The following is a 13,509-nucleotide window of genomic DNA, read 5'->3' as shown; positions in this document are numbered from 1 at the left end:
TTTTGCAAACTTTCCAGAAAATTCCAGTTTTGCGTTAAAATAATATTTCGATTAATATCTTGTACTTTGATCTATATAGTATCGTTTATGAAACCTGTGAAAACTAGTTATTGTATTAGCTTAATTCTCCGAGATACAGAACATTCAGTTCGATCAAGTATTTAGTATTACAGTACACGATAGTGGATCTGCTAATTAATGATGTTATTCAGATTTTTTTCTTTTGCCATTCAATTATAGTATCAATATATGTACTATATTTCATCTCTCATATTTTTGATAGATAATTAAATTATCGAATAATTAAAAACTCACTACGCACTATTCTTAAACATAGACAAATCGTGAAATAAAATCAGTTATAGTTTATCATAGTTATACAATTTTATCAATCAGTCATACAATTTCATCAAAATGCTACTGTTACAAAATTGTAACAATTACATATTTACAGAATTAGTTCTATCCTAATGTAATTTTATATGGAAAAGTTTTAGCAATAATTTTTAAATTTCTTTTTTTATTGCTTATTAGCAGAAAATGCAAAGCGTTGCTTGTAACACATGAAATTTTCTCCAATAAATTTCAAAATTCAGGGTTTGATTTGCATTGAATCCTCCTTACGACAACATATGGGTAAAATTTCACAGCTATAAATGTAAGCTTATTTAGAATTATAGGCACTCACGCATTCATACATGCATGAAAACATACTTTTATAAGTATAGAAGATGACATAAAATTCAGATTTGATATCAAATATTTTTTTCAAGTTTCTGATAGTGTGACTTTCTTTACAGCTGTATCAGATGCCTTATCAAAATTCCTTGGAGGTGAGTAAAAATATTTTAGTGTTATAAAATGTTTATTAATGCCAAAATATATGTTTATGCTTGGTTGCGCACTATTCTTATTTCATAATCTGGATTTGCAGGTGCATTATAGTCCCGATGGTTGCTTGTATTTTATCCCCATTCTTCTTCCTAAACATTCTTCATCTTCGATTTTACTTTGTCTGATGTATTTATTATCTACATAATTCAATTTAACATCGAAATTTTCTTACACTGAGTCAGCTTAATTTTTTAAATGAAAGATCTCTACCAATTTTTATTCTACAGAAATTTATGAGTTACATTTTTGAAATATATATATAAGGTTTCACTGAATATAACTGCAGTAGTGAGGAACCGCATCAAAAATTAAATTTCGTTGTTTTTATAGAATAGATTTTTTTGCTTTCAAAGATCTATAAAAGGAATAAATATCTCTTTAAATGTTTTTTTGTAATCGGAAGCAATGGCATACTACTGTCGGTTTTAAAAATAAAGGGCGATAAAGATAATCCGTTGCAGTCTGTATATAGATATATTCATAGATATCTAATTACTACAAACAGAAGGAGAAAATATAAAAAGTGGACGGATAAGCAATTAAAGCAATTCAAAAATTTATATTCAAAGCTAAAGTTTCAAAAATACGTTGATTGATAAGAAGAGTACAGAAGAGAGTAGCATGAAGTGATAATTAATAGAAGAGAGTAGTATGAAATCACAATTAATAGAAGAGAGTAGTATGAAGTGATAATTATTAAAAGAGAGTAGTATGAAGTGATAATTAATGGAAGAGAGTAGCATGAAGTATTAGAAGAGAGTAGTATGAAATCATAATTAATAGAAGAGAGTAGTTTGAAATCATAATTAATAGAAGAGAGTAACATGAAGTGATAATTATTAGAAGAGAGTAGTATGAAATCATAATTAATAGAAGAGAGTAATATGAAGTGTTAATTATTAAAAGAGAGTAGCGTGAAGTGAAAAGCTTTGATTTCAATAGTACTATGCTAAAATTATTTTGAGATGAAAATTGCATTAATAGAGTAATTATATGAACAGGGAATACCGGATCGAACTTATTACCATCGACAATTATAAGACTGAAAAGAAAAGAGTTTGGATTCCCATTGTATCACGCTGGTTATAGACCAAGAATACGTTGTTACCCTCATTACGTCATGGACGTCCCTTATAAGTCAGGAACTCCACAGAGTCTTGGCGGTTCATTGATGGTTTGATATATTTAATTTTATTTGTGTTTCAGTCCTTTGGTATTGCAGCCCAATTCTTCGAATTGTTTGGTTCTTCCCAACTTTCTGAATGAAATAGTATTATCAAAAGGACAGCTATCCATTTTACAGATCATGTGTTGCAGTTTTGTTATAGGAATATTCTACAGAATTCTCCCAATAGAAAAAGCCTCTAAGAAACTGCTTGAACAGGAACAGGAAGATGAAAAGTACTTGTTCGGAATTATTGATTGAGGATATCAAAATTTCAAGTTAGGACAAGTACTGTTTTCCTATATTCGTTCGATTTTAAAACATGTCTGGGACCAATGAAGGGAGGGTAATAATGTATTATTAATATTCAATATTTAGATTTATATTGATTAAAATGGCCACATTAAAAACAGAAAAGGCAAAATTGGAACCCCTATACTTATTACTTCTCACTGCTTTAATTTGAAATTCAATGAAAAATGAAGTGAAGGGTTATTACTACCAGAATATTTCAATGCTTCATTGAAAATTATTGCAAACATCAGGCAGTTACGTTTTTACTTCTATATGTCTCCTTATTGCATTCATTTTACCAAATTTTTTGATTGGTAGAATTTTTAAGTATTATTAGTAGCAAGAAATTTGTAAAATTTCATACATTATAATGTCATAAATTATCATTCTTCTTACTGGTTTTAACATTTATTTTTTGTTCTTCTTACAGGAATGATGGGTAAGTACTTAAGAATAAATGATTATTTTCTTAAATTTCCAACCGAGTATTACGCTTTTAACAGGTTCATTGATGTGAATGCTATAGAAAAATTAATGTTATAGAATCGATAGAATGCTCTTTCATTGTGATGTAAAATTATATGAATGTTTCAACATTAAATTTTTTATATAAATTCGATGTAAAAATAAATTATCGATCAATTCTTTTAGTTCATCAAAATGCTTACTATTCGTGAACGTGGTAATATAAAGATAAACAAGATATAAACAAGATTATGTTACATATATTCCATAATTTTAACAAATGTCTAGAATAAATTTCTTGAAGATAAATGTCTTGTTGAAACTTTATAAATAGTTGCTTCATTTAAATTATGTCTTTTGAAAAAAAAAATCTTTTATTTATTTCAATTCTTATTTTTTGCCAAGATTTATGAAAATATTAAATGATATTTTTCAATTTAAATACGAAAAGAAATAAAAACAGTTTTATCATAATCATTTAAATAAACGGAAAGTGTAACGTTTCTATTTATTGGTAAATGTATGCCTATTTTTCTCAGTTTTAATAAATTTCCATTTTTATTTTTGTAGATAATACTGGTAAGTTTGTGATTTAAATCTTCTAATGCATGCTTCTTTAAAAAATAAACTAAAGACTTTTACTTTATATACTTTGCATAATAAATTATTTTAATTTATGCCTCTCTCATTATGAAATTAAAAATACAGTTCCGCTCATTTTTCTTGCTATCCTTAACGATGACATATAATGTTTTTTAAAAGGATTGTCATTTATATGGTACATATCATTAAAAAATTTCAAAAATAGTAAGGAGCAAAGTTATTCAGCAAATACAAGAAGATTCTTAAGCAGCATATATAAGTTATTTCTAAGCAATCGTAAAATAAGTATAGTTATCTTTAACCAATCGTAAAATATGTATAGTTATCTCTAAGCAATCTTAAAATAAGTATAACTATCTCTAAGCAATCGTAAAATAAGTATAGTTATCTCTAAGCAATTGTAAAATAAGTATAGCTATCTGTAAGCAACCGTAAAATATTAGGATGGATAAAGTTTCAGATTTTTATGATTACTTAAAAGGAAATCACGACAGTGCGTGGATTATTGAATTTGAGAAATAAAGTTAAAAGATAAAGGTACTTCCAGAGTTTGGTATATAATCTAAATAAAAGGAAATATCAACAAATTGCACAGAAAGTAAATTAGAGTGATCGTCAAAGACTTTAATTGTGTCAGCGATGCAAACCGTAGTTAAAAGGACTACCCAACTATTTGGGGAGATAGTAGTTGAATTAAGTAAGCAGTAGTCTCTCTCTCTCCGATATAGGTTTATGGAATCATATATAAATCTTTATATTTAATTAAATTACTTGCGAAAACAGTATGCATGCGTAATACTATGACTGGATCGTCAACTATAGAAAAGTCCGAGACATATTGTGAATAGTATCGGTTCCGACGACAACATGTATTTAGCGATGAAAACCTTAACTCGGATGACCACCCAAATATATGGCAGACAGGATAGTTAAATCGATTAAGCAGTAACCAGATTGTGCAGCTATTATTCCCTGGTTTGGATTTCGAGATCTATATAAAATCTTTATAATTCAGTAAATTTACCAATGAAAACATTTTGCATACGCGAGACCATGACTAGATTATAGATGATAGAATGACATTAACATGCAATGAAAAGTCTCAGTACAGATCACACAGAGATGAATGAAATAAACAATATAGTACTCGTATCATAAAACCATGAATTCAGATTGCCAAGGTTATAGTGAAGTCCTGCTGTTGATAATTTTTGGGATTTTGGGCACTAATATCGAATTATTTTTTCTTCGCTTCATCTAGGCTATTTTTACATATTTATATGATTTTTAGGATTCTTCTTTCTCTGGCATGAAGATAAAGTATGCCAATAAGACTATTGCGCCTGACACAAATCACACTTGGTTATTTATTCGCTCGAGAAGTATTCCCTCGATATGTATGACCACTGACCCCCCCCACCACCACACACACACAAAAGGACCATAAAGCAGTCAAAAAGTACCATTGAGGCACCATAAAGTAGTAAAAACTACCATTGAAACTCCATAAAGTAGTAAAATAGTAAAAAAATACCATTGAATCACCATAAAGTAGTAAAAACGCTCCATTGAAGCAGCATAAAGTAGTAAAAAAGTACAATATCGCAAAAGCATTTTACCATTCGAAAATGATAAATTAGATGTGCGCAAGACATACATTCAAGCTGTATCTTCAGTGTTATTGGGTTTGTGGTTTATGATGTTTCGACTATTCTACATTTATGAAGCTAAAAGAGCGATTACTTAGACAATATTACTAAAATTATAAATAAATTTACCTAAAACGTACATGGCTGTGTAACTTATAAAGCCTATCAAATCAACTTTATTCATTATTAAGGAATATATATATATGCTTAAAAATATGAAAACTCTATAATTATACGTTAAAAATTCGGATAAAAAATTAGAAATTTTAGTAGCAAAAATGATTTGTAAATCTAAAATATATTTTTGTATTTCTTATTCCCATTTCGTAAAAAAAAAAATCATCTTTTTTTTTACATTTCTAATTTTTTTTGTTTTTTTGTAGATATTTCTGGTGATATCAGTGGTAAGTAAAAATTTTGTTCTTTTTTTTGCAGAAATAAAACTCTATCTTAATTCTTAATTCCATATATTTATGTTCAGAGTTTACTTAGAACATGAAAATCCAATTAACTGTTTGTTTGAATCAAAAATATTTTATACTTCACAACAGCTATATATTCCAATTCCAGAATAGTTTCTAAATATGCATCGGAATTAGTAAATATAGAATTATTTCAACCTCACTAATTATTCAAGTCGATGGACATCTTTTTTTAAAGAGATTGGTCAGTAAATAAATGGTATACATAATACATAATTGATAATATATGATATATATAACCGATTTTATTATCTGCGAGCTATCAACTTTTGGATCTAAATTTATTCAAATGAAGGCTTATAATCATTTTTAAAAAATGTTCATACAGATCTCTTTTTTAAAAAAAAAAAAAATGGAGATCTCTGCAAATCACTGCTAGGAAGTGGATTTCTAATATCCACTTCCTAGTTCAGTAACTCCTGAACAAAAGCAAAGAACGATTCTAAATTAACAACCAAACAATCAGTTTTGGTCTCTACTATATATCACTTACCTGTTTGTCATAATAATTTAATATGAGTTTTCATTATTTAAAAATCATCGTAAGCGTAACATACTCCTTTCAAATAAGTGTTCATTTCTTATTCAACTTGACAGTAAATGAAAGATGGAGTTAAAGTTTCATTTCAGTATAGGGTATTCGTACCATGACTCATGATTTTCCTGTGAGTTAACGAAGGCTTGATACTGTTAACGCTTCACTTCAATATGGTAATTTCATATCAGACAGTGAGGCGTCTTTTCTATGACAGCAATATGTGATGATTGGCGGAACTAACTCTTCGTTTAAATATCGTATCTTCGCATAAAAAAAATAAGCCATTTTCGAGTGAGATAGTAAATGGCCCAAGAAGCTAAAACTACGCGATATCATCTTCATGTCACACAACGCCACACGTCGATGTTATTGATCAAGATAGAAAAATCCAGAAATAGTATTTTTTTTTATATGTAACATTTTATATTTTTGAGTTATTTTTTTCTCTATGAACTATCAGTGGAAATTGGAAATAATACATGCTGTCAGAGGAGTATTTTCATATTAACTGCTTCATTATCATGCAATGAAGCAGTTACATAACGAATTGTTAATGCAGATCATGCATATATGCGGCATTTTTGCATCATACATTGTGGCGTTTTTACTTTAGATAGCAAAAGATCATGCAATTAACCACTTATTTCACATCAAGATTTGCATATCACTGTGTGGCATTTTCTGAATGAAATTTAAATGGTCGATTCATTTAGTTTATTGCCAATTCTTTATATAATATGCCATGGCAAATTCTGGATGAAATAATGATGAGACTCTTTGTATCAAACAGTATATTGCTTTTTTTTAAGATGGTTAAAATGGTAATAGAAGATAATATTCAAATCATTTTTTTTGTAAAGAATGATGTTCCACATTTTCAATGAGAATGTATGAAATGAATTTCAAAGAGTATGAAGTTTCTTATTTGAAATTTCTAGAATTTAAATGGCAATAACTATGAAGATTTTGGTTTCGGTTTTCTGAAATTTAAATGACAATAATTATCTGGATTTCTATTTGAGGTTTTTGGAATTTAAATGACAACATTTAAAAAGATTTTCATGAGAAAACACACGTAAAGCTTACGAACAGCAATGGAATATTGTAATGAGTTAGTTATGGGTTAACATTAGCATTCGAAGTCTTTCTGTAAATTAGAATTTAAGAAACGCATTTATTGATTTTTTTCAGAATCTTTCTTCTGTTTGAAACATAAAATCAGTTACATGATTTTTTCTATAGCCACAAAATGTTTGGTAACTGAACAGTTCTATTCTGCAGTTGAGGATTTAATTGATTTAAAGTTTACTAGCTTCTACAGTGCTATAGCCTTACACTGTAGATGTATTTAATTTATAGCTAACTTTGATTCATTTTTAACTAGAAAAAAACATACTCATGGACAATATGTATTTTAGATGCAATGTGGAATTATTTTAATAAAGGTATGCTAATAAACATCTTATAATTGTTGTTTTTATTTATTTTTCAGGTTTAGTAAGTGATGCTCAATGTAAGTTTTATTATATGCCGTTTTGATTTAAAATTAAGAATGCCTTCATTTTGCCACTCTAAAACTTGCCAATTTTAAAAAAGCAGAATACTTTTGATATCAGAGTAAAGCTTACTTATAAAATGTTTACTTTTAATTTTTAAATTTGATCTTAAGTATAAAAATTCATTAAGTTTTTTTTTTTTTTTTTTTTTTTTTTTTTTTTTTTTTTTGTAATTTAACAGTATTACAAATTTAACTTCATATGTGAAGGAATGAATTTATGCAATAAAATCTCAGAAATTTAGAGATAAGTGAAGATAATTAATTTTATATTTAAGATTATATCTATGTAAATCAGAAATGAAATTATAAAAAGAAACACATTTAACATTCTTTACAGCCATAACAGCGACTTTAGGAGGTGAGTGTAAATTTACTTAAACTTATTACTTTTAATTTACTTAAACTTATTTTAATTTACTTAATTTGTCATCATTCTAAATAAGTAGGAGAGAATCAATGAAAATAACATTAAAATTTTTATTTTAACTTCAATTCATAATAAATGATATATGCTATTTTTCACATTCGTTTGTATAATTTAAATTAGATATTAATTAAGTCAAATATACTATAAGTCCTATAAACTATAAAATTTAAAATGAAGGAGAATAAACCTATCTCAATTTAGAAAAAAAATCATGTAATTTGCATTTGTTCTTATTCTTAAAATTATGTAATTTGCATTTGTTCAAGAGGAATCCTTCATGTTTGTTTTTATATTATTCCTAAAATATTCAATGTCAATCCTATATTATTCTTTCCGAAAGAGTTTTAAGAATTTAGAACATTCCGAATTCGAAATTTTAGTAATTCGATGCAAAAATTATCCTAGACATACTAAGAATAAGGGTTGAAGGATACTTCAATGCATATGTATGTAAAAAATGTAGTAATGGAATGCATTAAAATCATTTTTGTCTATTTCCTACATCAAGCAACGTGGCTTGCATATTTTTTAATAAGATATAATAACTTGAAATTAGACAGCACAGGAAACTGAACTGGATAAAAGTAAATAGAATATAAAACTATATATCCCGACAATAATAACCTTTATTCTGAACAATGAATAAAATTATGGCAAGAAGTTCCTTAAAGCAACTCATCACTTGTCCAATAACCTATTCCTGTCATATTAACCTTCCTGTAGAAAAAGAAAAAAAAATCAGTTTAAATCATGACAGCCCCGGTTCTTATGGATACGAACTAATTATTCTTGAAAATCCAACAATCTTATTCCAGCCAGAACCTCAAAGATCTTAAACCTCCTGTTTCCATCTCTCCTGGCTACGTCTGCATTAGAAACCAAATGGAATTTGATACCATCTTATTAAGCTCCATATAGTAAAAAAAGTTGTTTAGAGTTACCCATTAAGCAGAATTTTTTAATAAAACTGTTCTTCATTGTAGCCTTCCTTTTCGAATCATTTAATAAGTTAAAAATTTTCTAATTGAGTTAGAATTTGTGTAGCTTATATAAATTTGATTATAAATTATATAGTAATTATATTCGTACATTTGTTTCTAATAATTGTTTATATCTTTCACAGACCTTCCGGATATACTTCAAGGTAATTATTTTTTATAATAATAATTATATAATATTTATATTTATGTAATAATAATATTTCTTATGATAAATTCAAAACAAAATGCGAATTCAGCTTCTTGACTTACGAGGCTCCAGTTACTTAATAACTTTATTTGAAAATAATGTTGCGACGGCAATAATTCAATAATTCACAGGGTATCTCAGATTTTTTACATAATAACGTTGATGCTAGGTATAAAACATTGATATAATATTTGTTCGCAGAGGAAACCGCTGTGACATTCTAGACAAAAAATGCATCAATATACAAAATAGAAAGAAGTGCAAATAATTATCTTAAATGAATCTTAATGGAAATTCGGTAGCTGTTAAACATGGAATATGGTTCATAAAAGTTTACAAAGTTCAGATTATTTATTTTGATATTTGCCTAAAGAAATGCTTCGGCCTTGATAGCCTAGGGGTATAGTCAAATATTCGGGAGTGGAATACTGAGGGTTCAAAACCCGATTTCAATAATATTTCACCATGTAAATGGGAGTGGTGTAGATATATTGAACTAGTAGTTAAAGTTGCTTCAACTACCCCCTTAGATTTGTCAGTTAATAATGATCAAACTAAGAAATAAAATTTACAGTGTATTATTATTATTTAAATTAAAATAGCATTTCCATATTTATTAAGTAATCCTGTCATTTTTTTAATATCTAGAAAATGAAGTATACAAAAAAAAATATGGTAGTCTTTAAGAGATTCGAACTCGATATTTTGACAAATCTCAAAGTTTTGGACTTTCCTGAGTTCGAAAAATACTAACTCAGATAACATTAAATAAAATAAGTCTTTATTGTGAAAATTAAAAAAGTATTTATTTAAATATCTAATATTTACATTTCATATGGATCTTTTATTTTTATAGGAGCGATGTCCTGTCTGCAAAGTAAGACACAACCGATATCTTATTCTTTGAAAAACGCATGCATAGTTTTATATTTTGAAGAATATTAAAAACATCCCTTGTAATTAAATTTTATTAGATTAATTGAAATTTATCTTTTGAATACTTGATGTTAACTCTCTTATAAGTAATTAAAATTGGAGAAAGTAGGATGTGTTACATTAAGAAAGATTTGTAAGTCACATCTTGCTTTCTCGTAAACGAAATATAACAAAGAGAATATATTATTGATTTCAAAAAATTTAACAGCAATATTTTGTTGAAGCTTTACGTTTCAAATTACTTTGAGCTAAAAAAAATCCGTTTTTGAAATTGTAATGCGGGTTTTTTTTCGCAAACATGATGACTCAGAAATTATATCAGTTAGAGCAACAATCTTATATCGTATTCTTTACATAACAATGAAGAATTTGAGAGGAAATTCGTTCAAGAGAAATGTATTTGTTTTTCCATGCGCATGTGTGCACGATAATACGAAAAAATTAAAATCTGAAGAGTGAACAAATGAGGTATGATATTTAGTTTTGTCAATTAAAATTCTAAACTTGCATCAAATTTTGGAGTACATCTGAAAACAGGTTGACAATCTGTTTGTCTGCACTTTAATGTAATTTTTTCAAAAATGCAACGAATTAGATAAATGTGATCTACAAAGAGATTATATTTTTACAAAAAATCTCGACCAATCGAATAGATGATTTTAGAATGGCTTGTTCGGTTTTCTTCCTCATACCATGAATAATGAGTCATACCGCAAAAAATGAATCATAATGTGTTAATAAATGGGTAAATCTCTGTCGGGGAAGAAAACTCGTATGATTGATGTAGGTTAACATGTGAGCGTTCCGTATAAAGGCTATTCGCTTGCGGACTATGGCACATCCTTTGATGCGACCCGACGACATACCTTTTTGTAAGAAGAATGCACATAATGTTCTATATTGTGTTAATGCACTAGAACATTGAGAACAAAACATTCCCGCTGTTTTTTTTGTGGTATTGGGCATAACATACTGATATCAGAATCGTTACTATCCGATAAAATGATATCGGATACTTCCAATGGATGCGTACAGAGTATACAGATATGCACAAGAAGAAATGCGCAGACGTGCTGCATTGCGTTAGCACATGAGAAAGGCGGGGCAGAATTCTCCCCCTACATCGATTTTCAAGATATTAGGAACAACATATCGGCTCCAATATCGATATCATTAGAAACAATATAACTATATCGAATACTTTTTTTGGATGCTTTTTGAGGAAACAAAAGATGAAATGTGCTAAGAATGCTATATTATGTTAGCATAAGAGGAATCCGAAAGAAGAACACTTACGCTTAATTTTTTGAGAGATATTAAGGATATTATATTAAAATCAATACCGATATCGTTAAGATCCGACATAAAATCCGATATCGGGCACTATCTCTCAATGCATCCCGGGTCGTACAAATGTAGAAATACCAGAGAGAACCAGTTGGTGTTAGTGCACGAGAAAATTGAGGGCAAAACATTTCATTTGTTTTTTGGGCGATATTATGCATTATATATCGGCTTCTACAACGATAAAATTATGAAAGAACATAACTATATCCAGCACTTCCTCTGGGTGCGTTTTGAGGAGACAAAAGAAGAAATGCGCTAAAAGTGCTATATTCTGTTAGTATAAGAAGAAATCGAAAAGAAAATCTTTCGCTTCCTTTTGTGCAATATTAAGGATAATATATCGATATCGATATTGCTATTATCCGACATAATGATATCAGACATTACTTCTCAATGCATCCTCTCTCAGTGCAGAAGAAGAAATGCATAGCCAGTGCTATATTATATTAGTGCATGAGAAAGTTGTGGGCAAAACACTTCCACTGGTTTTTACGCGATATTAAGGATTATATACCAGTATCGATATCGTGACATAATGATATCAGACATTACCTCTTAATGCGTCGACGGCGGCATAGAAGAAGAATTACGCAGAGAGTCTGTATTGTGTTAGTGCAAGAGAAAGTCTAGGACAAATTATTACCGCTGTTTTTACATGATATTATGCATAGAATATCGATATCAATATCGTAGCTATTCGATATAACAATATCGGATACTTCTTGTGGATGTGTCCAGAGAACACTCATCTTCATATGAAGAAATGCGCACAACATGCTATATTGTGTTAATACATTAGAAATAGATGACAGAATACTCCTGCTAGTTTTTGCACATTAATGTGCATCATCTCTTGACACTGCCGATTGATCGAATTAAAGTTTGGTATCATTCACATAAATCAGAAATCATCTAAAAAATGATGAACTTTTGCCTTTAATCCGAATTAATTAGATTCTACAATATTTTATTATGTTCTATATTGACTATCATCAATAACTGAGAATAATTAGAATTTCACCTATTTTGGATAATAGATCTATTCATGAAAAATTGTTGATTTTTTTTCTTTGAAAATATATGGTTTCCTTGAAGAATGTAGAATCTCATAGATTTTTTAATAGCAAAAATAATAATATGATTAATAATATAATTAAAAAACAATATATTGAAAATATAAATATAAAACATCTTTATAATTCAAAATAAATGCTTTTTGTATTAAAGGGTCACATCTAAATTTTATTCTGATTTTTCTGTTTGTTAAGAAAATTGTGAAAATAATTAAAAAAATGACACACTAAATTAAATTTTATATTTCTATAAAAAATTGAAAAAATTATTTAAAAATAATTATATGTTAGAAATGTATAAAAATATTTCAAAAATTAATATATATTTACTATTTTTACAGATTCTGGTAAGAATTTATCCAATATCTATAAAAAATATTCATTCTTTAGATATGCATGCAGCTTGAAATTGCAGCTTTTATTTGAATAAGAAAGCTTTTTAAAAAATGAAATTTGAATCTCATGTTCGAAAATCACCGCATAATTGTTTTAAAAAGACATTATTTGTTTCATTATTCATGTTTTAATGATACTATTTCGCACTCGTTTCTTAATAAGATTTACAAACACATAAAATTATTTCAAAATAAAATAAACTGAAGGGTACTTCAATTAAATTTTAAACAGAAGTCTAAAATAAATCTTAAAAGTTAAACATTTTTGACATGCAAATTTTCTATTTATTTTAAATAAAAAAAAGTATGAAAGCCAACTCTATATTTAAACAGACAGTTGAGGCTTTCAAATACCAGTAATGGAGAATCTGATTGAATTATCCAAGATGAGCCTATGCAAGAAGAAATAAGAAAAATATATTCAATTAATCGTTCCATAATAAATTTTAAGTTTTTTAAAAATTGATATTACAGTAAAACTAAATTTTTTAAATT

General features: G+C 27.8%; 1 protein-coding gene and 1 long non-coding RNA gene across 2 annotated transcripts in view; both read left to right on the top strand.

Moving 5' to 3' along the window:
• LOC129987646 (uncharacterized) overlaps window positions 1–13,509 on the top strand; it is a 90,117-nt gene that overhangs the window by 17,070 nt on the left and 59,538 nt on the right. The gene's annotated exons all lie outside the window — the stretch shown is intronic.
• On the top strand, window positions 5,453–10,141 carry LOC129988333 (uncharacterized). The gene is made up of 5 exons (XR_008785641.1): window positions 5,453–5,474; window positions 7,583–7,603; window positions 7,986–8,006; window positions 9,199–9,219; window positions 10,120–10,141. It is a non-coding gene; the product is annotated as an uncharacterized LOC129988333 (long non-coding RNA).

The sequence above is a fragment of the Argiope bruennichi genome, chromosome 10 (assembly GCF_947563725.1).
Source record: "Argiope bruennichi chromosome 10, qqArgBrue1.1, whole genome shotgun sequence".
NCBI classification, from domain to species: Eukaryota; Metazoa; Arthropoda; class Arachnida; order Araneae; family Araneidae; genus Argiope; species Argiope bruennichi.
The sequence above is the reverse complement of the archived record's forward strand: the minus strand, read 5'-3'. Positions and strand labels throughout refer to the sequence as shown.